Source organism: Patagioenas fasciata, chromosome Z (genome assembly GCF_037038585.1).
Source record: "Patagioenas fasciata isolate bPatFas1 chromosome Z, bPatFas1.hap1, whole genome shotgun sequence".
NCBI classification, from domain to species: Eukaryota; Metazoa; Chordata; class Aves; order Columbiformes; family Columbidae; genus Patagioenas; species Patagioenas fasciata.
In genome coordinates this window covers 69,694,256-69,719,192 of record NC_092560.1, presented here as the reverse complement: position 1 = coordinate 69,719,192, position 24,937 = coordinate 69,694,256, and the positions used below count along the sequence as shown (strand labels likewise).

At 37.0% G+C, this 24,937-nt stretch overlaps 1 protein-coding gene across 1 annotated transcript in view; it reads left to right on the top strand.

Moving 5' to 3' along the window:
* Nucleotides 1-24,937, top strand: part of SV2C (synaptic vesicle glycoprotein 2C) — a 117,955-nt gene that overhangs the window by 1,949 nt on the left and 91,069 nt on the right. The window lies entirely within an intron of this gene.

Sequence of the window (24,937 nt, the reverse complement as noted above, 5' to 3'; positions counted from 1 at the left end):
AGTGATATACTTCAGCTGGAAGTGGTTTTCTTCTGAGTTTTCAATGGGAAAGAACCTTATTTTTACTGTGCCATATGTCCTCCTGAATTACGCAAGTTTTACATGGATTTTCTTTTCATGAGTTGAGATTCTTATGGGAATGAAAACTACCGTTGCATTGTTTCATGCAGTATTCATAGTTTTCCCTGCAATCAATTCAGTATTTTCTTACAGAATAAGGCACTGTGGTAAACCGGAAATCCCATTCTTTCCTCCTCAGCTAGCCATTTTCTGCAATTTTATTGAATTTTACCTGTGTGAAATCTTACCATTTCAGTGCCTATTTTGTATTATATTGTTTTATCTGTTTCCATAATGTGAGAATGGGAAGTATTGCTTTTCTGGATCGCCAAAAAAAAAAAAAGGCAGAATCCACTAAAATACAGTCACTTTAAGTTCCAAGTGGACTTTTTTATATATTTGGGGAAAACCTTTGCATAAGCCAAATATTGACAAAAAATCTGTCAGTTAAAAATATTGAGACACATTGTGCCTCCAGACATCTTCAAACGATACTCAAAGAAAAAGAAGAAACAATGTTTTAATGTCTGTATTCTTGAAGCTGTATTCCTATTGTTAATTCAATAAAGTTGACCCTGAATATCAGTGGTATGGACTAGATATAGACTTTCTGCTATGGCAACTTCATGTAAAATCCCATGTCATTACATTGTGGAAAAATAGATTTGTATTTAGCTGAATGAGATCAAGCCAAGTGTTTTCTGATGATATACTTGTGAAATCAAATTCATTTTTAGTAATAGTAAACCAAAGGAGTTAGATTTTTTTCTCAGAGCAACATGTGAGAAAGAGGTTTTCAACAAAGAAAGATCGCATGAAGTCTTCAGTTATGTTTGCAATATATAGAGCTAGCGCAGATGACAATGTGAAATCTATAATTGAGTTTATATATACCCGAGTGTATAAGCTTGTATAAGTTGCTTGCTGACATGGCGGATTTCAAATTAATTTTTTAAATTATGTGTTCTAAAGCACAGAGGACAAATGTTTATCCACAGTGGTCCTTATAATCCCATTAAAATCAGTGTGAATTCTATTGTACATTTCAGTGAGAACCAGAATGAATCCAGCCATACAATGATATGTATATTTTTAATGACAATGGTATTAATGAAGATAATTCACATTCTTGGTCATATAGAAGTTGGTTCATCCTCACAGGCAGATCGCTTGGGCTGTATGTTGCTGGGAGTATTTGCAACCCATATGCATCACAGGATGCATATCAATGCTTGTTTAAACAAAAGCTCATCAATTAAATTAAATGTGTTTGCAAACCTGCGATAGGGAATGAACAGCTGCTGCCACCGCCTTCGTATTATGTAGTGCATAACATTTTCCTCTTAAAACAGAATGGAATCCTTTTAAAAATTATTCTGAGGACTGGGTGTAGAGCTTGTTTTGTTTTAAGTGTTAGTAAGCAGTTAAATGGGAAAATTAATTGAAAGTGTGCTCAATGTATGGACTATGGGAAGAAAAGGGTAGTTAAATTTTTCTTTTAAATTAGCAAACTGTTTCAGTTTTAAGTTGAATATGTAGTAAATATGTCACAAAACATGGTGGGCCTTTTTTTCCATAAAACGCTGGTTGATAGCTACAAAAATGAGCCTCACAGGCTTTTAATTTATCTGGGGTTTTGTGTATGGCTATGGGGTACTTCTAAAGACATTCTAAACATGCATAGGATCTATTGTCCGGTAAATATAAATGTTGCCAGTCTCTGACATGTTAGTCAGGTTCGGTTTCAAATTACCATTTTTATGTCAGCAAGAGGTACATACGTGTGCATTAAATATAATCAAATGTAGATTTCTTTAACATGATTATTATTGACACTGTTGTCCTCTTATTAAAAAAACAAACAGAACAGGTAAAGCAACATCAAGTTAATCCTTTCCTTTTCTGTGGTTTGAATTCTCAGTCACTTTCCCAATCAGAGAGACTAATAAGAGTTTAAATGCTGCAGACACAACAAATACATTGCGTAAAGTGTAATATAGTTTATTGATTAGGGTATTGTAATGTTCTTTCATTTTTAAGACTGAATACTTACCTCTGCTTGTCTGCATTTCTACTGTCTGACTGCTAACAATAAATACTTGCCATGCATCAACGAAACATGAGAGACTTTCATGGTGAGATGGGCATTCCATCCAAATATTTCTAATTCAACTAAAAATACACCGTATTAAAAATATGAACAGCATATACCGTGTTATGTAGCTGTTTCAGCACACAAGGCATAGATTTATATTGATCTGAGACTCATGAAAACACAATGTTGCTGCAGCTTCGTGTTTCTTTGCCAGAAGCAAGAATTTTTTTAAGATAAAACAGCATGCCTGTAGCTGGCGCTCTTCTCAGCGGGTCATTTTTGTGATCATGGCTGTGTGAGCCTTGTTTTAGGATTATAGTCTGTATCTCTCAATCACATCTAGATTTTTGACTGAAAATCCAGGTTAGAGTGGATGCAGTTTGTAGCAGCATTAGAGCATCCTGCAGGATTTTTTTTCCTACAATGATCATATGAGTTTTTGTATAGCAAAATGCATTGGGAAGTACATAATGGAAATTAATTAGAAATACAGGTAACCATGGAACTGAGAGGTGACTTTGCCCGTAGCATCTTACAGGGCCCCTGGGTCTTTGGGTGGCACCATTTTCATAGCATCATAGAATCACAGAATTGTTTTGGTTGGAAGAGACCATCAGGATCATCAAGTCAAACTATAACCTAACTCTAGCACTAACCCATGTCCCTAAGAGCCTCGTCTAAACACCTTTTAAACACCTCCAGGATGGTGACTCCACCAATTCCCTGGGCAGCCTATAGAGCTAGAAGGTAAACTTCCCTTTCTGTAAGAATAGCAGTGCTGAGCCCAAGAAGCTGGTTTTGTGAACTGATTTCCCTTCTTTCCATCCCCTGACACCCTGCCCATGGCAGATTTTGCTTTTTTTTCCTGGGAATCCCAGCCATTGCTGCAGCCTTACAACTGAAGTGGTCCTCTGAGCTGCTCCTAAGGCCGAGAAATGAGTGATTCCTTGAAGGAGCACTTTCAACTGAAAGTGACAGCTATCTAACAGGTAGCTTTTTTGTTGTTTCTCTTTTTCTCTGTGTGCATTTTTGAAATCCTGCCTCTTGGACAGCTGATGGTATGTCTCACATTCTTGCTCTCTATAAAAATAGGACAGAATACATATTCATTTTCATTAAAAACCAGCACACCTTAAAATTCTATCACAAAATAGATTCAAGCACCAACAACAATAAAGATAAAATCAACAGTGTATTTTTCCATTTCCTGATCATGTTGAAAGCTCTGTGCAGAGCTTGTGATATCTTTCTTGTACCGATATGAAGGCACCAGATACTGCTTGGCATTTTCCTTTCTAACTCTCAAGCTAACAAAGTAAATTGGTTGGTACAGATTTTAGAAGATCTTATAGTGATGGCTTGTTAGTGCTTTTTGAGGGGATTTCTGGATCTGTGAGTGACTGGGGTGCTTCTTCATATGTCATGTGAGACTGGTCCTGAAACAAAGAGTAAGACCAAATGTTACTATGGTCTCCTATGAGTCTAGAAAGTGCGTATTCTTGATTCTCATTTTTTTCTGTTTTAATCAACAAGTTAAAAGAAGATAATTCTAAATGCAGAAGGTAAATTTACAAAATGTTAACATTTCACGTGTCTTGGCCTCCTACTTTTCATGCTGGTGTATAGCTGTGGAGTTGATGGTAGCTTTTGCTTTTGGACAGTATTCTTGGTGTCAAGGTGTCACCTCTCATGGGAGCTCACTATCTTTCATCATGCGTAGCTGCTGCACTGGCTGTGGCTGCCATCATGTTCATTATCCTTCTAACAAACTTTCTCAGCATGTGAGTAGCACCTTACTTGCAAATAACTCAACTGTTATTTCCTCTCAGCTTTCTTAAACACATCAAGTTCTGGCAATAGGGAGAGTGTAAGAGAAAAACACACTTAGTGGTATAAGACATGTAACTAACAAACTCATTACTGTGCCTGGAAATCTTGTAAGGGTCCTCTGTTCAAGGAAAAGAAAAAAAAGAAAAAAAAAAAAAGGCAGAAAAAAATAATAGTATTAAGGCTTGCAACAGTTTCCAATATGCAGATAGACTCTGTCTTTCCCTCTGTATGCCATCTCATCCCTAGCTGCAGTATACCATAGGCATAATGAAGACTTTTGTTTTTTCATTTAAATAGCTAGTTTCTGATGCAGTCTGATGCTTCGAACAAATGGCAAACATGCTTCAGGTTATCCTACAGTGTGGACCATGATGCAGATGGATTGCCCTCTATTCAAAGCTAGCTAGTTTAAGGTTTGCAAGCAGGTTTCTGTACGACACTGCTGCAATACAAGAGTAATGGAATAATTTGTATCTGAAGGGACTTGAAGTAATTTCATCCAGTCCTCTTCCAAAAGCAGGGCCAGCTTTTATAGTTCAGCTGGGTTGCTCAGGGCCTTGTCCAGCCAAGGTTTGAATGCCTCCAGTGATGGGGAATGCAGAGATTCTCTGTGCAACCATTCCTGTACTTCAGTGGCCTCGTCATGGAGAATTCCTTCCTTATAACTAGGTGCTGGTGGTAAGAGAAGCAAAATTAGACATACTAATCTAGGAGAGGAATATTTACTGCAGTTGAAAGTATTGCTAATGCAACCCAGGATGTGATTAATCTTTATAATCACAGGGAACACTGAGTGTGTAGCAACATAAGTAAAAATGGGGTCCATCTGCCATAATACTGATGTTGGTACAGAGGCTCTGATTATTCTTCTACAAAACATTTCCCATTATCTCTCAGAAGAATGTTACTGTGCGTAATTTTTGGAGTGTGGTAATCCATGAAAGATACTTTGAGACATGACTTCCTACAAACAATATGAAGATAAGTGTCCCACTGAACTATTAAGTATTATGTAGGGACTCGAGGGCCAGTTAACAAACATATCCTCTGCAAGTGGCTTCACCTCGTTTGTGAGAGGAGGAACACCATATCAAATGATTACCCTTCTATGTGCATATAGACTAGTTTAAGTCCCAGTACACCCCAATTTAGTTCACATGAGATGAATGGAACTGCCTTCAGTGGGAATTTGGCTCAGAATCTGGCAGAGGTTTTCATGGAGAAAAGGGGTTTTGTGTTGATTTTTTTTTTCTCTGATAATTATTTTCTCTTTGATTTTAAATTATGTCAGCTACACTGATAAATTAACAAGCTTTTGACCAGAAAATGTGTATCCTCCTAAGATCGCATGTATCCAAATATATCTAAAACTTTAAATAGAAACTCCGTGGTTAGCTGTGGCAGATAGTCTAAAGTTAATTAGTGTGGAAAAACTCAGATGGCTGTGTTTGTCAGTACTATAAATTAAAAAAAACAAAAAATCTTTATGTGTTTATGGCTACCTTATAAAACCCTATAAAGGTTATGAAGGCATACCTTCAACTTTAAAGAGAAAAAACCCTATATTCACTCTATGTACTTTTTAATCCTTTTGTAGTTGTTTATTATGCCTAGAAGGAATGAAGTTGCAAGTGACCACAGGAAAAATTACTTTTAATGGAATTAAATGCTTTTTCCTATAAATTTTACATATTGCACTTTATTTTGTATATAGCTGCTGTCACAGATTTCCCCCATGTACCTTGTAGTTTAGAAGGGTTGTGCACTCGCACAGATTTGAAGCAAAAACAGGAGAGAGCATGATAAACTGAAGCTACATATATGGTGGCAGTAATGTCACAAAAACTTACCATGATCTCATCTAGCCTCATTAAGACTTTAGGAAGTATTGCTACTATTGGTTGCATAATTTGACTATTTACATGTAAAATTCAGAAAAAGCTTTTCCGTATAGCATAACCTATATATGGAGTCAGTAGTCAGTAGATTAAAAATTTTGTATTACAGTATTCTGGTTTAATAAATGTTAGTATACCCAATGTAAGTGAGAAATATTATTTGTTTTTGTAAATGTATATGCACACTTATTGTGTAAAGAATAGAAAAATATGAAACCAAATCACACTCTGACTTAAAAGATATGCACCTCCTGTATCTGTACAACATTCGGATTTCTAAATAAATTTATATCACTACATTTGCATATTGAAGGGTTAGTCCCTATGGGCAACAGCCAGTGTACATTTAAAATGCATTATTTGGTGTTCTAAACTTTCTAATAGTTTCCTAAGTTTCACATGTTTTATAGAGATTTCCAAGTTGGGTAGGCCAAGACTGATGCAGCAAAAATTCAGCCTGGTTATAGGGAGAACTGGAAAAACCTTGTATGTTAGTCATTGATAACTTCTTTGGTCCATTTAGCTGGAATATTAATTCCTTTCCAGTCTTCTTCTTGCCTTTAAGTGAAGTCATGAGAAGAAAAACAGAAAAAAATTGGACATGGAGAAATGAGGATGGTTTTCACAAAAAACGCAAAAAGGTTTTACACATCATATAGGAACATCTAGCAGTTGTCTGATAAAATGAATTCAATATTGTTTATTTTTTTTTCCTTCAAATAATATGTCATGCTCAGTTCACATCTAAACTTGGGAGGAGTCCAAGAACGTATTAATTGTCAAGCTCCTGAAAGTTTTGCTTATACATGGTCCTAAGAATCTGAGCCCTCTTCTACTCCATAGGTGCACTGCTTAGATTTTTAATATCTAGCCAGAAATATTTAGGCCCATATTTGTAATCATAATTACCATAGCCTGATTTTCAGAGACTCTGGAAGTTCTCTCACCAGAAGACATATTCCAGTTGAAAGCAGTAGATCCAGATCCCTGTATTAAAAAAAATTAAGATATCAGTCCTTGTATACACTGAAGAATCAAACAACATAAAACTCACAGATACTAAAATATAATGGCATCAGGGTGGCTCTGTGTATTTGCTCAGAAAAACTACAAGGCCACAAGAAAAATAAAAACCTTCTAGCCAAATGTCCAAACTCATTTTAGCAAATGGATGTGTAGAAAATGGATGTTAATTGGCTAAAATGAGTTCTTGTCAAAGACCATGATTTAATAGCTAAACTTGCTCCTACTTTAAGAACCTTAATAGCTACAATAAAAAAGAAGAGAACAGAAACATCTCATATGGTATTGGCTCGCCACTCTCTGTCTCTGACCATGTTTGTCCATGGAGAAAGTAGTCATCCAAGGTGTGGCAATACTCATTAGCAGTCTAGAAGCAACCCTAACGCTTTGGTACTGGACACCTTACTTCCTCAAGGTAGTTTTACCTGGAGTGCGGCGTAATTTGGAGTAGCTTCCTTTATAGAAATAAAGAGACTCCTGGAAAATTCTCTTTCAGTTCACATTTTTCAATACTTAAAGCAGTGATGTGTTTTATTTTGTTTGTTTTTTTCTGATGTAAACAACATTACAGTTTTGATTACAAAAATACTGAGAATTTCCTTGAGACATCTTTTAACTGAAATGACTAAGGACAAACTCAAGAGTAAGCCATTTCAAGGTGCTTTCTTTTATTGTGTCAAAGCCATTCTTTGCTAATTCATCATCTTTTATAATACTAGTGTGCTTCAATTTGTGAAAATTCATTAAATGTCATTATTTCTCATAATTGGCTCACCCTCTTGCCTAGGAAGATGACAGAATTTCCTTCTGTGTGATGTTCACTCTCCCATATAACTTATAAATGCTAGGTATCATCTACATAGTACTTTGATAATCTTACCATTTGATATATGGTGAAGATTTTTGTACAGATCACATCTTTGTAATACAGATGACCAACTTGGCACCTGGTGTTTCTGTTCCACCTTTACTCCTTATTCCTTAGTTTTTAAGTTTCTATTTCATTCCAGCTACAGCTTCATGGCAGAAAACTATTGAAAGTCACAGAATTAGTTTTAATTTTTGTTTTTTATGCTTAGTAAATGTTTATCATTCCCTAGTGCTTAGTCCATGTGTAGTCTTTCAGAATAAAGCAACTACAGTCTCCACCCGGCAAAGAAAGACACTGATATACTGACAATCTGGCCGATGATTGGAGCACACGATGCACAAGGAGAGGCTGTGGGTTTGCTCAGCTGTGAAGGGAAGGTCAAAGGAAAATGGGAGGATCTAATTGCTCTCTTCCATCATCTAATGAGTGATTAGAGAGAGGATGGAATCAGGAAAAGGGAAAGGAAATTTCAGCCAGATAGAAGGAAGAAATCCTTCATTATGTGGGTGGCAAAGTACTAGAGTCGGGATACAAGAACGCTGTGGCATCTCTGTCCTAGGACATGCTCAAAACTTGCCTGGACATGGCCCTGGGCAGCCTGATCTAATTTTGAAGCTAGCCTGGCTTTCAGTAGGAAACTGGAGTAGAAGACCTCCAGAAGTTCTTTCACAGCTTTGTTATTCTATGATTCTACTGATATGAGGGACTACTGGTATAAAGACCATGTACTACTGAAAGTTAGTAAATCATGGAATTCAGTCTCCCTCTGCTGTGAGCCGTTCCACTACTGTCAGAGTAGTACCTGGTCAAGATCAGGAACTCTTTTTACAATTGCTTACAAATTTAGAAGATATACACCTTGGAGTGAAGAATTTGTAATGTGAGAAATAATTTGATTTCTCACAGCAAAATACTCCAACCTGTTAAACTATATGCTGAAAATCTCTCTTATTTGGCTAGAAATTCTTGTATTGGCACAGACTGAGTGGTAAAATCAAGATAATTACCTTGAGAAAAAAATTTGGTTTAGCTGATAAGTTAGGTTATTTGTTCTCTTATTAAAAGGCCACATTGTAGAACTGCTGAATCACTCAATTATTTATTTATGGAGATGCAGCAGCTCATAGTGCTATGATTTGACTTATTGGTTACTTTTCCTATGGAACTGTACTTGTGAGTACACAAAGAGGATTTAAGTAAAAGTTCTTGCAATGTATAGTTAAACACAGATATTCTAAGGCTGAAATAATAAAATATTTTGAACAAATCTCATTGCATGGGACGAGAAAACAAGAAAACTAATTTTTTTTTTTAAATTTTTTTATTTTTAAATTTTTTTTAACCAACCTAAGCTGCTCTATGCTGGTGCTTGCTCACAAGATACAGAGTTTACTTGCAAATATCCAAGTTCACATCTCACAGGCATAGTTAATTTTTCCCTTGTCTTGGAAAGGCATAAGGGTTTTAGCATGCTGGGCTCCTGAGTTTTTTTCTGACTTGAAGGGACACAAGAGCTCTGACGTAGTGTCCTTCATATTTTCTTATATAGTCTAACTTAAAAATAATCTGGTCAGATCCACTTATAAATTTTCACCAATATTCACTTTTGCTAGCTCTATGGCCAGTATTGTACAGAAGTAGATTGTGAGAATTCAAAACCCAGAAATATCATTCCTGAAGAACATCTTGTGGATGTTATCCCCTCCTCCTTGTTCTCCCCTGGGGCTGGGTGATTTACAGGAGTGCTTTCTTGTATTTTTTGCACTTAGTTCCTGTCCCAGAGGAGGGTAGCAGAATACATTGCTGTTCTTACAAATATTTATATATCTGATCTAATTTGTTGCAATAGGGTTATTTATATGAATTATTTTACTTAAGTTCTTGCAGAGTAATACCACTTAGCTGATAAAGTGAAAATCTTGTTGCAAATAAGTTTGTACAGTGTACGTCCCAGCCAGGAGACTGCTAGGAAATGGAACTGAATTACCCATTAAAACTTTTTCAGTCAAAGGTTGATCATTCTTTGTTAAATGTGTAATGTGTTTTTAGGTCATTTTATTTCTGGTTATTGGATAAAAGTGTATTTTTTCCTGGTTGGGAGAAATTGTTTTATATTGTGCTTCTTCTATGTAAATTAAACGGAAGCCATTATGTATATCTGTGTTTCAATATGTAGTAACAGGAGTGAGCTACAGGTTCTCATACACTGCTTTCCTCCACTTCTGTGACTGGGAAAACTAATTTCTCTGAGCAGAAGTATCCTGTGATTGGCTGAACTCTATGCTAGCAATTTTCTTTAACTGTGGCTTTTGTTAAAATATTATTATTTTTTTTTTCATATTCTAAAACAGTGGAAGTAATAGTTCTGTGATGGCTTTGGTCTTTAATATTTCAGCAAAATGAGTTTTTAATTAGGAAGATCTTTTAATTCAATAAAGCTTCCTGAGAAAGTGTATGGCACAACTAGAATAGAGTTGATAGAAAGAAAGCTGCTACTGTACCTTGTTAGCGCTCTGTAAACATATAAAGGTTTTTTAAAAGATCTAATTAAATGTTAAAAATACAATTAAGAAAACCTGTTACCTGCTGGTTTAACAGTTCTATAGCAGCATAGAATGCAAGTGTTATATACTGTCCATGTGAACTGTACCACTGAAAGCTGTGGAGGAGTCAGGAGAGGAAGAGCACATGCAGTAGACAGAAAAGATGTACTGATTCAAATTCCTGTGAAATTTTGGATTAAATTAAAACCTTCTTTTCCTTAACGGGAATATTCCTTGCTCTAAGGGTGCAAGCATTGAACATTGCATCAGCTATACAATCTGAAATACAATTTTCAATGAAAGCTGATACACATGCATTCAAGGAACTAAGCACTTAATCACTGTGGTGTATATCCTGAGGCCACCACAATGTGATGCATTTGAAAAGCTAATTGTAAGCTATAATCGAGAACTAATTGGCTGATGAAGCAAGAATTTCTCTTGAAAATTGCTTTACTTATTAAATTTAAACATTTATGACATCTCTTTTTTTTTTCTTTTTTTTTTTTTTTTTCCCTAGAAGAGGAAGATTACTTTTAGAGCATGGCTGCTGTGTTTTACTGGGACTTAATTTGTTGTTTATTTTGCTACTTTGGAGCTATGCCTCTACACACACACATGAGTGAGTTGTTTATTCTTATAGTCTCTTCAGACTCCCCCAGGCACAGATTAGGCAAGAGACCTGCTTGGAGCATAACACACATTTCTTTCATTAGTCAGCTGGCACTGGTAGTGTACAGATAATTTTCTGTTCTTGAATCAAAAATATGACCTGATATGAGTTGTCCAGGGCCCCCTTTGTGGGTGGGGAGTCTTAATATTTCTTTTGAATAAAAAAAGTGGTAATAATAGGCCAAGTCTGAAAAGGAAAAAAAAAAAAAAGGAAATACATGCAGGTGCCCATTAGTAATGTGGAATATTTGAAGAGTTTGCTGCCCAAGCAATAAGGTGCCAATAAGGGGACGGTCCACTTACGTGTGGTGTTCAGGGGACATTATTGATGTGGCTTTTTTTCACTGGTGCACTAATACTAGCAATATCTTTACACAAAAAGCACATTTGAACATGGTACCACAGGCCTTTGTACTTGATTGCCTGCTGAAGAGCCAGGATTGGGTTTATTTAAGGGCAGTATCAGTAAAGACCCATGGTACAAAGTAAGGGTAATGGTTATTCAAGTTGAAGACAGATATTCAAGGGACACAGCCAGGCTGGGATGGCATCTTATTGACCTTTCTGGTATCAGAGAGCAAGAGCATTGTTTCGTTGGTGAAAACTTTAGAACAATTCTTATCTCTTGGGGAATGTATGGGTTTTAGGGTTTAAGCCACTCTGAGGTTAGACTTCAGGAAATTACCAGGTATTTCTTATTTTGTAAAATACATTATTGACATGTTTTTTTGCTTTCCTTCCTGTCACATTAAATACTCTAAATATCACCAATATTCCAACTTTTAACACATGAAGATAACATGTAAAATTAAATAAGGCTGCTGTGTGTTTGATTTGTCAAATTATTTGGAACCTTGGGGTTTAAAAGAAAGCCATTAATATGACTGTAGCTCCTATGTGTTACAGCCCACATAGTTATAATAAACAAGTCCTTCTTTTATCAGGAAGATGTACAATAAGAAGAAAGGATTTTTTCATTACTAAGCAACTATTGTTCATTTTTCAATCTGTGAAGAATAATTTTGACTTTTTTCCACATGTCTTTTATTCCAGTTTCTTTTCATGAAAACCTTCTAAAAGCAGTTTAAGAAACGAAACGAATTCATGAATTTGGTCTCAGCAGTTGGCAGCACTAGTATACGTTGTCTTCCCTTAAGAACCATGGGATTAACAGCTTTTCTTAGTGTGCTCCAAACCTAAGACTCAACTATCTTAAGACTTTTGACACACTATCGCTTCCAGAAAATGTCTAATTGCTCCTGTCTTTATATACAATAGAAACTGCTTTGATAGTGTTTCTAATATGCTGTTTGAGTGGCAGCACAGGAAATCAAACCCATGGCCTCTAAGAACAGCCGTGTCACAAAGATCGTGGTTTTTTTAGCCTTCTGTCCCTTCAAGGATTTATTTCAATGATTTTCTTGTTGCATGTTCACTCATGATGTAAAATTGCTGAATTGCTATAGATTCATAATCCCAGTTAATGTTAAAAATTGTGCAGAATTTTGAGTTGTTTCTTCCATGGTTTTGGCGTGCACTCCTAGTAAACTGCTGAAGATAGTCACGCAGTAAAAAGTGATACATGTTCATTTCAAATCCCACTGGCTTCAGCATGAGCATTTTAATTAATTTTAATCTAGTCCCAGAAGTTCATCCTTAGTGTCCCTTGCAAACAGCCTCTTCAGACTTGAAGAGTGTGTTGCTGCTTCATGTGGTAGAACAGAAAAATGAGATCAAAAACAGGTAACAGGGACTTGATGCTTAAACCGGCAGTTCAGCACCTAAGTGCAGTGTGTGTTCCCCATGTTTTGCCAGAAAGGAGAACTAAGCCATGACTTGTTTGTAAACTAGACTTCCTACATATGCCAGAATGAGTTTTCTATTAGCCATGCTGATAACAGCTATGATCAGTGATTGCTAATGAAAAATATTGCCACATTTTCCAATATATGTCTTTCTCTGGCTGCTACTGGAGTTCTTCTAGACAGTAGTTTTGGTCACAACACACTTCATGGTTTTGGGTATATCATTCTGTGTGCATAAGACATTTCTCAATCTTCTGGAGTTTAGAGAAGCCTACAGATTTTCCAGTGAAGCTAAGGAAGCATGTGTAGAGAATTTCGGCCTGCTGGCAGTAGTCTCACTGCTTTTAGCAAGGCTTCTTAGTCCTAAGAGTAGTCTACAAGTCAGGCACATAGCCTCAGACTCTGTGCCCCAACAGACTGCCCTGACAACCCTCACCTGCATGCCTCACGCAGGCGCCTTGTGCCTACTGGTCCATGAGCTCCATTTAAGCTCAGGCATCGGTCTTTGTGAGAGCTGCCAGGAGCAACAACCATGAGGTGGCTCTAGGAGGGAAGAGATGGCAGCAGCCAAGGGGGAGTATGGTGTGGGCAGGGTAGTGCCTTTGCTAATGGAGCACAGTGTCCAGTCAGGACGCACAGAGATCAGGGGAGTAACTGCTTATTATCATCAGCCTGGTGGCCAGTGTTACATCCAAGATCAGTCAGGGAAATTCAGTCTGAGATGCAGGAAGAGCAGGGGACAGAAGACAGGTACCCTATGGTGTAGCTCAAGCACGGTTGAGATGCCCATGTCTGAACTTAAAGGGAGCTCAAGTCCATGGTAAATGATGTGAGTGCCTGGGAGGTGTCCCATGTGAGCCTGGTCAGGGTGATCAAGGTGTGTTGAGGCACTTGGGGCCCTGAGAGTCAAAACTGTGCACAAGAGAAAAAAAAAATTTCAAAGCAGGAAACTGCAGGCAGATGGTCAACTTTAGTGCTAGGTGTTGAGCATTTTAGGAACCAGAAAAATAATTAGGCTAAGAATAAGTGGGAAGACTGAGGATCTTGGAGGATTAGTGTACTGTGCATACCTGTAAAGCAATATTGAGAAAAAAGCCTGTCATGTGCCATTCTGTTTTACTATAAAATAGAAATAGCTTCACATGGCAGAATTTATTTCTGAGATGTTTCAGCTCAGCACAACTTGTTGCTGTGCAGGGAACAGAACATTTTTCCAGTTGGCAAGTAGGTTGTTTTCAAAATAAGCTGCAGGAAGCTTACTGAAAATGAAAAAAAAAAAAAAAAGTTCACTAGCTCTTCTATCTTCTTTTTGCTGCCTATTTTGTGCTTTCAATGACAGAGCACTCTGTTTGTTCAGTTGTGCTATCCACCTCTACGTATTCAATCCAAGAGAAGAAAGCCACACTGAGGTAGTGCACAGATTGCATAATACACTCTGAGATATAGATAAATCCCATTTTATCGGAGGTCAAGTTGCAGGATCTGAAAAGTAAGGGACCACTGCCTTTTCAGTGCAGACTGTTCATCAGTCCATTATTTTCATCTCTTTCTGCAGTCCCTTCTCACCTATGTTTTTTAATATACAAAATAAAGGCTTATGAAGTCTAGTGAACCAGGTAGGGATATAAAATATAAGCTGCTACAATATTAAATTTGTAACTTAATGGAAGTGATAGACCTGCAGCCACTTGGATTTATTTACTTTAGGGCTGAAATTTTGGGGAAGTTAGAGTGCACATTATTTCCTTTCTTACCCATTTGAGGCCCAGGAGCCAATGAGTCAGCCTTAATTGTGAAAAAAAGTAATTTCCACTTGAAACTTTAATTTTTCCCCAGGGAGAGGTAAGACTTTATGAATGTGCACAATCACTTTTTTGAATGCAGCTGAAGTAACGCTCTGTTTGGATATCATGTTCCGTAATCTTTAATAGTTGAGAAATGCCTGCAGCAGAGAGATATATTACAGTGATCACAGGCTTCCAGTAAAAACAACATAGCTGACATGGTGCAGAAATTAGTCCTAGGAAAGCCCTACAAGGAACAGGATGAAATAGGTAAGATTGGTGTACATCATCTGGAATATACAGTATACAGATTTTTCAGCCAAATAATTTAGAAAGTCTTTGTGGATGACAGTGAAAAGCTAAGGCAGATGTAAAACCAAATCACTTTCTTTGCAAGAAAGGCCCTATCAGTCTTGATTTCACTTGCACAAAATCTTTTGAGAAAAAATTAGGTTTGCAGGCTAGTTTTAAAATACAATAAACTGTTCATTAACCTCCTTCATCTTTTTTTTTCCCCACATATACTTGCCCTTTTAGCTCAATAACAAGAATCTTTCCTATTAGGATTAATATAAGTCTGATGCTCCCAGCAGCATGTGAGAATTAAAATAAAAAATGGTAAGAGAACGGCAAAGGAGATGCCAAGATGTTTTAAAACAGATCATCAACTTTTAATAATTTTGGAATGAAAAAAAGTAAAACTCTATAAAGCTTCTAAATACTTAAATATACAGGAATATTTATATATATATTTATAAGTCTGCTTTAAAAGCACTGAAAATACATTTTGCCAAAGTATCTGGTATCTCTGTATTAGCAGACTGTTTTTATTATAGCTCTCTATGAATGTTCTTCCTGTCATTCTTGATCGTAGCTGAGTTCTTATATTGATGAATTTCCATGTCACAAACTCTGAAAATCATTGTTACTTCTTATGTACCGTATTCTGGATCATGATCTATACTTCCGTAGGTAGATTTCTATTTTGACTTCGGTGGTTTTTTGAGTTTTTTTCTCTCAGAAGGAGCAAGTTTATGGAAAAACACAAAGAAAATAATATCTACAATTCGGAAATCAATGTGTTAGAGTTACGAAATATTAATTTTAAGACCTATTTTGATATCTGCTTATGTCAAGTTGGGCAAGTGATCTAATTTTTCTGCGCTTCAATTGCCACTGTTTCAAAGTAGGAAAGAGAAAATGATTGAATACCCTGCCTGTGATTAAAAAGTTTGTCTAAGGGACTTGTCTAAAACCAAAGTTTTGTGCTTTTTAGCATTTATATTCTAAAGCACTTGTTATATATTCATAGAATTATAGAATGGTTTGAGTTGAAAGGGACCTTAAGGGTAATCTAGTTCCAACCCTCCTGCCATGGGTAGGGACACCCTTCACTGGACCACGTTGCTCAAAGCCCCATCCAGCCTGGCCTTGAACACTCTCAGGGATGAAGCATCCACAGCTTCTCTGGGCAGCCTGTGTCAGTGCCTCACACCCTCATGGTGAAGAATTTCTTCCTGACATCTCATCTAAATCTACCATATTTCAGTTTAAACCCATTACCCCTTGTCTTATCCCTACGTGCTCTTGTTAAAAGTCCCTTTCCAGCTTTCTTGTTGGTCTCTTTTTGGTAATGGAAGGCTGCTGTAAGGTGTCCCTGGAGCCTTCTGTTCTCCAGGCTAAACAACCCAAACTCTCTCAGCCTGTCCTGATAGTAGAGGTGCTCCAGCCGTCTAATCATCTTTGTAGCCGTCCTCTGGACTGGCTTCAGCAGAACCATGTCCTTCTTATGTTGGGGACCCCAGAGCTGGATGCAGTACTCCAGGTGGGGTCTCACCTCGAGACTGGAGTAGAGGGGGAGAATCACCTCCCTTGACCTGCTCGCCATGCTTCTTTTGATGCAGCCCAGGATATGGTTGGCTTTCTGGGCTGCAAGTTCACATTGCCAGGTCATGTTGAGCTGCTCATCAACCAGCACCCCCAAGTCTTCTTAAGACTGCTGTCAATCCATTGTCTGTCCAGCCTGTGTTTGTGCTTGGGATTTCCCTGACGTGGGACCTTGCACTTATAAATATCTCAAGGCCTTATAAATATCTCAAGGGTGGATGTCAAGGGGATGGGACCAGACTCTTTTCAGTGATGCCCCCTGAGAGGATGAGGTGCAACAGGCACAGACTGAAGCACAGGAGGTTCCATCTGAATATGAGGGAAAAATTCTTTACTTTGAGGGTGACAGAGCACTGGAACAGGCTGTAGCAGATCCACTATAATGCCACCTATCCCTGCCCTCTTTTGTATTTCCTGTGTACCCTAATTCATTTGCAACAAGAAACACAGAGGCTATGTGCCATCTAGTTTTGCATTTCAAAAACTGCTAAAATAGCAGGCATGTTCACCAAAGTGACTTTTATTGTGTGTTTCAAAATGACTAGAAATCAGACATTTTAGACTAGAGCAAAATCATAAAAATTTTGCCGTTTTTATGACACAAGACAGGGATGCGAAAAATATCCAATCCATGTTAAATTACTACTCAGATCTAACATCTTTGCCAATTGCTTCTCCGAGATCTAATTTGTTTGAAATCAGAAGGCTGTTTTCCTTTTCTTATGTGGGCAATGGTTGGTTAACCAGTTTTGGCTAACCATTTAGTCATTGTTAACTTCTGGTTTGTACATGCCACCTCTCCCCCAGAATCCGCTGAAGTGTCCTTTACTCTTTCTAGTTTTCCAGACTGAATTCTGAACTTCTTCAGTTATTCTGTGAAAGATATATTTGTACACTGTCATAGTCAGCACTTGACACTTCATTTTCATTTATAAAAGTGAGGTCTTCATTTAATAAGGGACAACTGAATTAAAAAAAAAAAAAAAAAGTATTAGAATGATAGAATGATTTAGGTAGGGAGGGATCTCTGGAGGTCATCTAGGTTCACACCTGGACACAGAGTCTTGTCCAATTGAGTTTTGAATACCTCCAAGGCTGGGGACCCCAGAGCTCCTTTGTGCAGATGTTCCAGCCTCATTGTGAAGAATTTATTCTTTAGAACTGTGTGGAATTTCCCTTGCTGTAGCTTGCAGCTTTTCCTCTTTTCTTTTTGTTCTTTACCTGTGAAAACAGTGTGATCCCATTGTCTTTGTAATCCCTCATTAAGTAATGGAAGACAGTGATTAGATTCCTCCTTAAGCTTTCTTCTCTGGAGGCTGAGCAACCACAGCTCCCTTTCCTTGTGTATCAGGCATCCTAGGCCTCTAACCATCCTGGTGATCCCCTCCCCCTTCAGTTTGTCTTTTTTAGACTGTGCTGATGCTGAGGGGGTGAAATAGGATGTGGTAGGCTAGGTGTGACTAGGCAAGCCAAGGGGAAAAACTTTGAAGCAGCTGGCAGTGCTCTGGCTAGCGCAACCCATTACATGACCCACCTGTCATGGGGAAAGGGGACTCTGCAGGCTCACGTTCAGCCTGTTGTTCACCTAGACCCTCAGGTCCATTTCTGCAGACTTAATGCAGTGACTTAAACTAACCTTCGTAAATATTGATTTAATTCAGGGAATACATCCCCCATCTTAAAATTGCATTTTTATGTAACCAGCTTAATGAGATATAGCAATAACATGCGTCTATATTAAAATAGTTATCAGAGGACACTTTATTTGTTCATTTCCTTCACTAATTTCTGCCTCTAGTGGGTTAACAAACTCCAAACAAACCAGTCTATGCTACCAAAAACAAGTGTTTCTTTTTTGGTTGAACCTGTGAATTCCTACCATCCAAAGTTAGTTATTACTGATGATTCTTTATAGAGAATAATTTCATTATATATATGCATACGTACACATAACATATATTAATATATAATTATATGTATATATTTATAGAGATATACATCTCTCTCTCTCTCTCTCTATATATATATATATATATTTTTTTTTTTTTAGCTAGACTCACTGATGTATCTCATGTTCTCTACCCAGACTCATTTCTGTACTATACACCAGGAATTATTCCTCCCCGCCCCCACTATTTAGGTCAAATTTAAGGATGTTCAATTTCTTCTCAAATTCCCACGGCTGAAGCAGTCACTCACCAGAAAAGCTTAACATGTCATCCTTGTTTTTATTTTTTATCTATTTTCATGAGATATTTTGGCAAAGATCATGGATGAATGCTAATGAGGAAACAGTCGCAGAAAGCACTATATATAGTTTGTAACTTTTTGCTCAGGAGAGGCACTGAAAACATCTTTCACTGAAGGAGGAACAGGTTAATGTGAGTGCTTGGGATTCTCAGAACTAGCATCAGTTTGATGTCAAGCTTGTGAAATAGAGAAATAAAATTGAAGTAGCAGATTTAGCTGCTGATGTGCTGAAAATGTAGCAAAATAAAATAGATAGGAAATGGGAACTATGAAATTCCATAAATGGATTTTGTTTTCCAAGTTTTTATATCCTATTACAAAAAATAAAAAGTAACAGGTGTTAAAGATAAAAGAGAAAGAATATGTGCTTTGACTGAATAGCAAAATGCCTGGAAGGCAGGGTGAGTTTATAAACAGGGTGTTAAAGTATCTTTTAACATTATGCTAAGAAACCACTAGTCTCTTACCAAGGTTTATTGGCTGCAACAGCTGACTCCCCATGAAGAGTATAGTATAAACCAGAAGCAGAGAATGAAGGAACTGGCAGATCATATTAGCTCAGAACTGAGAAGAGTCTTGGGACTCCAGTTCTGCAGGGCCAGGGATGATGTAGCCCAGCAGAAAGCCAGCAGCATGGAAACTTGATTATTTTCAAATTTTTTTTTTTTTCCCAGTGGGAGCTGAGGCTGTGACCCTTTTATTTTCTCCTGAAATGTAAAGAACACATGCCTGTTTCATTCCAGGAAGAAAGAAAAGGTGCTTAATTCCAACTTGTAATACAGCTTGCCTTACAGGATGCCCTTCAATCTTCCTGTCTTTTCCCTAAGCTCCAGTGCTGTTCTGTGGCATCTGTCAATCTAGTTTTCACATGACTGCTGTTTCATTGTACCTGCACACCACAGATTTGTAGAGTAATTCCAGAAACAACCACATGACTGGTTGAGGCCCATTCTGTTGCATTTGCAGATTTTATTCCCTGGAGACTTTCTACAATGCATTATTTTATTATTTTCCTTCCAGGGTAGGACTCCTAGGCTATTGCTCTTAGAACTTCACTTTAGTCTCAGCACTCTCAAAATAAATTTTTGTAGATATCTATCCGTTTATCTAGACATATATTTTCTGTCTTTTCCATTGTGAGGGGAATTATATTTGTGTCATCTTTCCACATTGGGCCATTTTTGACAGCTGGCAGGCCTTTGCTTTCAGGGGAGACTCTTGTCTGCTTTCTGTGCAGCAAACATCACCATGACAGATACAAGAAAGTAAGTGCTGGTTGATGTGGTTTTGGGGGGTGTGTGTTTGTTTTGTTTTGTTTTGTTTGTTTGTTCATTTGTTTGTTTTTCTAATTGCAATACTGAGCAATGAAAACTTGCTTGTCCACCTGCTTTGTGCTATTCCCTCACTATTGAAATGCAGGATAATTGTTTTCACTGTGGTTCTGACATCTCACAAATACAAAACATATTGGATGCACATAACCTGATGAAGAAAGTAAATTTTCAGGAGAAGTAGGTATGAGAAGGAGGATAGTTCTTGGCTTCTGTGGGAAATACAATTTTCTTTTGCTGTGGCAGTCTGAAAAGTGCAGAAATATGTTTAAATATGTTTGGTTAAAATGGAAGTTCTAGAAATAATGAAATTGCAGCTTCCTTGAGATTTGGGTAGTCATTGCAGGCAGTGCGAGTGCATTATGAAATCTCTTTAACTTTCACTGAAGAGACTTGGCTTATGTCATCCAGTCTGACTGAAATTTGGCCTTGCTTGATTCTTGTAAATACTTATTGAACAAGTTGATTCATTTTAGTAACCACAACTCCACACATATCCTGGAAATGCTCTTTTAAGGAGTCCACAGGAAGCATGGAAGATTGCTCAAAGTGCAAATTAAAACCACATTTTTGGAAAAGCATTCTGACGCTCCTACCTTGCCTTTAATGAGAATGAATTTTTCAGTGTTTGCCATGTGAAAACAAATAGCTTCGTCAAGTAGCCAGATAGTGATCAGACTGATTGCAAAACCAACAAAAGCAATTAAAACTCCAGTGTTTAAGTATAAGAAGGCAAAGCAAGTAATTAACATTAGATTTAAAAAAACCAAACCTTAGCAGTAATTTTATTTGTGTGTGTTATTCTCTGAGTTATTAGTTTACTGTGTAAAAACTCAAAAGAAATTTCAAAGTATGTCCTATTTTTTTTCAATCACCTTTTCCTAGAAAAGTAAGCTTTTATTAAAAAAAAAAAATCACACAAAGGAAAGGATCACTCCTCTGTAGAGTCTTTACAGTTTTGCTGTTATAATTTAATTAATAGGTACAACTATTTCCATTTTGTAACACTGGGTAGCCCCAGTGTTGCAGGGAGGCATTGAGATGAATCTACTTCTAAGGAATTAGGTGGGGTAGTAAGTATTACAGCCAGAGAGTAGAGAGCATCTTTTCTTGCTCTCAATAATACAGCTATTTTGTAGGTCAAAAGAAAGCATGAAATAGCTTAATAAAAGAGGGTAGACCAAAGATGAATCCTCTGTCTGGATTCTGACCTTAGGTGGAACTGTGTTTCAGAGGATTTTAGAAGCCTGAGTGTATTTAATGATAACCAGCTGAATTAGACATATCTTTGTCACTGTTTAAAAGGGTGATGATGCTCATAAAACTTACAGGCATTGTCGCACCCTCCTTCAGGATATTCTTTGGAAGATACTTAGAGCATAGAACTAATACAGGAAGGAGTAATATAGTGCAAGTATAACATGAAGAATGGCCCATCTCCTAACTCTGGCTCCCTCGGTTAAAAGAGAATTTATTTTTGCAATATTGTTGAATTTTTCAACACAGATACTCAGTTAAGATTTCCTAATTTTCACTGGACAGATTTTTTCCTTTTCCATGTTACATATGCATCTGGTCTGATTTCTTTGTGCCATTAACTTTTTGGGTTTGTATTGATTTAAACAGAGCTTTTGCGAATCCTGTTTCTATACTTATATACCAGCTGTGAGGAAGAATTAGGCATGTGATCAAAAGCACTGTAAGAAAAAAAATTACTAGAGGGTTTTTTGTGTGTGTTTGTTTGTTTCTTTGTTTTGTGACTTCAAGGACCCAAGAGGCAGATAAAGATAGTATTTTTGGTAAATCATTGATGTACAGAGAAAAAAAATGAACACACTTTTAGTCAAAAATGCCCCTTTAATTTTGCTGATAAAGGTTATCAAATTTCAAGCTAAAACAAATTAGAAGTATCTCCTCTGGTTTTATTCTAATCAGGTAAATAGTTAAACAGTTTAAAAGAAGCTGAGCAGATAGAGCATATAGTTCACAGAGAGAAACAGTTATCTCTGCTGGTTAAATGAGGAATGAAAGGAATAAAACAGGAAGGGAGAGATTGATGTGTATCATGAAGCCCTCGTCTCTGCTGAGCTCGTGATCTTTGATGTGTACTAGACTAATGAATTTCCAGGCTTACCTCGTGTAAATGTTTTGTGGCTTCACGAAGGTTGAATAGTGAAAAGTACTGGTACAGGACAAGTCGTGAGAATGCCACCTGAACTGGAAGAGGGTTGCGAACCACCACTGTTGGTGGCACTGCAGCCTTACAGCAATTTACACAGCTTTGGCAACTGCAACCCAAAACAAAAGAGCACAGCCTGAGTGAGTGGTCTTGCTGGCATGAGAGAAAGAAAATCTGCATACCCTACGGAAGTTTATCTTTTCATCCGCTAACATTAACCCAAAAGAATCTCACTGTCACCAGCTCTTGTGCCAGCTCCTATTTGTTATAAAGACTCCTATAAATAAATATATATAACACCACTATAAAAAGTACTTCTTATTGAGATATCTATTTTTTATGAAGGCATACTGGAGCAAGTTCTACCCTTGAACAATAAAAGTACAACCTCCTAGATCAGTTTTGTGCATCAAGAGATGGGGAGAAGGTTTGCAGGTATCCCAGTAAACTGAAGGGGGGGTTGTACCTCTACATATGTCTTAGGTCTTTGGTGACTTGTAGGACTGCATCAATTGTGTTATTTGAACTATACCATGTAAAAATTGTTGGAGAACTTTAGTAACTTTTGAATACCATTGTTCTTTGCCATGACGCAACAATGCATAATTATTTTCGATTTTTTCTTACTTTTTTTTAAAGAACGGAGACCACATGCAAAAAAAAAAGAAAAAAAAAATCTTCTTTTTGTGAGTTTATATAGCTCAGGTGTTTATATTTCACCTGTAAAAAAAAAAATTGACACATCAGAGTAGTATAATTTGAGGTAGCTAGGATCTAACAGAAGATTGTATCTTCAGATGAAGACTAACTTGGAGCAACAGATAAATTCAGAAGAATCAAAATAGTTGTATCTGTTCAAAGTCATTGATAATAAAAAATAAAGGCAAGAAAACAGAAATCAAACCAGGCATCATCTTAAATAAGAAGTGGTTTCAAGTATTTTCTTTTTCTTCGAAAAGCAGTCACAGAATAAAAAGGAAAGCAGGAAAGATGCTGTATTAGTTCCCCAAGTGTATCTAAAATGCCATAGCTCCATTTGAGTGTGACTTCCTGGTCTATTCTGAAAAATTTCTTATCTGAAGATATGCATATAGTTAATATCATGTGACATTAGTGTTTGGTGAGTCCTCCCATGACTTGTGTTAAACGAAGATGTAAGTCACAAAGAATGAATTTCTGACTTCTCAGAGACTGGGGACCTCATTGATTTAGTTTGTAATGTCCAACCTTTATTTTAGATGTAGCACAATATATGATTGGTAACGATACTGAAATTTGTGAATATAATAGAATGAAAAAAGAATAAACATTAGAGCCAACAAATAATTTTATTTTTTTGTGCATGCACCTGTGAGTGTTTTTGAAACAATTACTTGTAGGTATTTCTTGAAACAGTGTTTTTATTTCAGGTGTAATCACTATTTTCCTGAGAAAATATTATTTTTAGTTTGTGGTGTATTTTTTAAAAATTATTATTAAAACAATTGAATGGAAATGTGGTGTTCAATGAAAGTAGGCAGGCTTGTTGAGTAAGACAGTTGGAACAAACAAGAGCATACAGCTAGAATCTCATCAGTCCTTTAGTTGTTGTATGCTACTCAGGTAGTCATTAATCCTCATTCTTTCAGCCTTTCCAGTTGCTTGCTTGTTGTCAATCAGTGGAACATAATTAAAAGGGAGGGGAGCTATCATGCATGGCCTGTGAATAATTCCTCTTTGTACTTATCATCCTTAAGGCAGGGATTTCAGTTCATTGAGAAAGAAAAGCTGTTTAAAACAACAATGTTCAAACTAGGTGTGCTGCTTGGAAACCTAGGCAAGATAAAGAGAAATTTCTGATTTCATGCTTAGTACATATTCTGCCGAAGACAGAAATTTGACTTGATCTGTATGCAGGTTTTTGCTGGCAAAGTTATGCTGTTAATGAGTTTGAACAGGTGTAATTTCTTACTGACATACCTGGTCTACCATAAACTGCACTGTAAGGTAAGTTGCTCTTGCAAATTTGTGCTGGTAGAGTCTTTTGGACTCATAAGGTAGGTGTACTATAGGTGTGCAAATAATGTTTTTGCCGTGTTGGCATTTACACTTTACTTTCATTCAGTATTCCTAAACTCCCACAGTCTTCCCTCCGTAGCCACACCCTAGGGTAAAATTGAATTTTACAATAGTAATACCTCTAAAAATCTTTAACAGAAGACTGTACTCACTGGTGAAAAAACAATAAAAACAACTAATCAACCAAACCAACCAAACTAAAACCAACAACAACATACAAAACAACAACAAAAAATCCTCAGTAGTCTAAGAATTAGAGGAATTCAGAGTTTAGGTTTACTAGGGTGCACACACACTCTAAAATAATCTAAAATGGTAAAATCTAGGAATAGTTCATAATTATTAACCCTCAGAATAGTACCTGGTATGAGTTCATGAAGTTCTTGAAAGTATTTAATGAAGGCTACAGCAGACCCAGTGAATTTATGCATTATATGTTCAATAACAATAGGAGATACTGTACTGTACACACAGGTAACAGTAGGGATCAGATGCCTAAATCAGTACACAGGGAATAACTTCTGAGGAGTGCCTTGAAAACTGAAAAGCTGTAATTAGAGAAACTGCCTTAGCATAAAAGATTCACCAGATGACCTACTTAGAAGGATCACTGTGTACCTAAAATCAGGCTACAGTTTTCAGTCATAAATA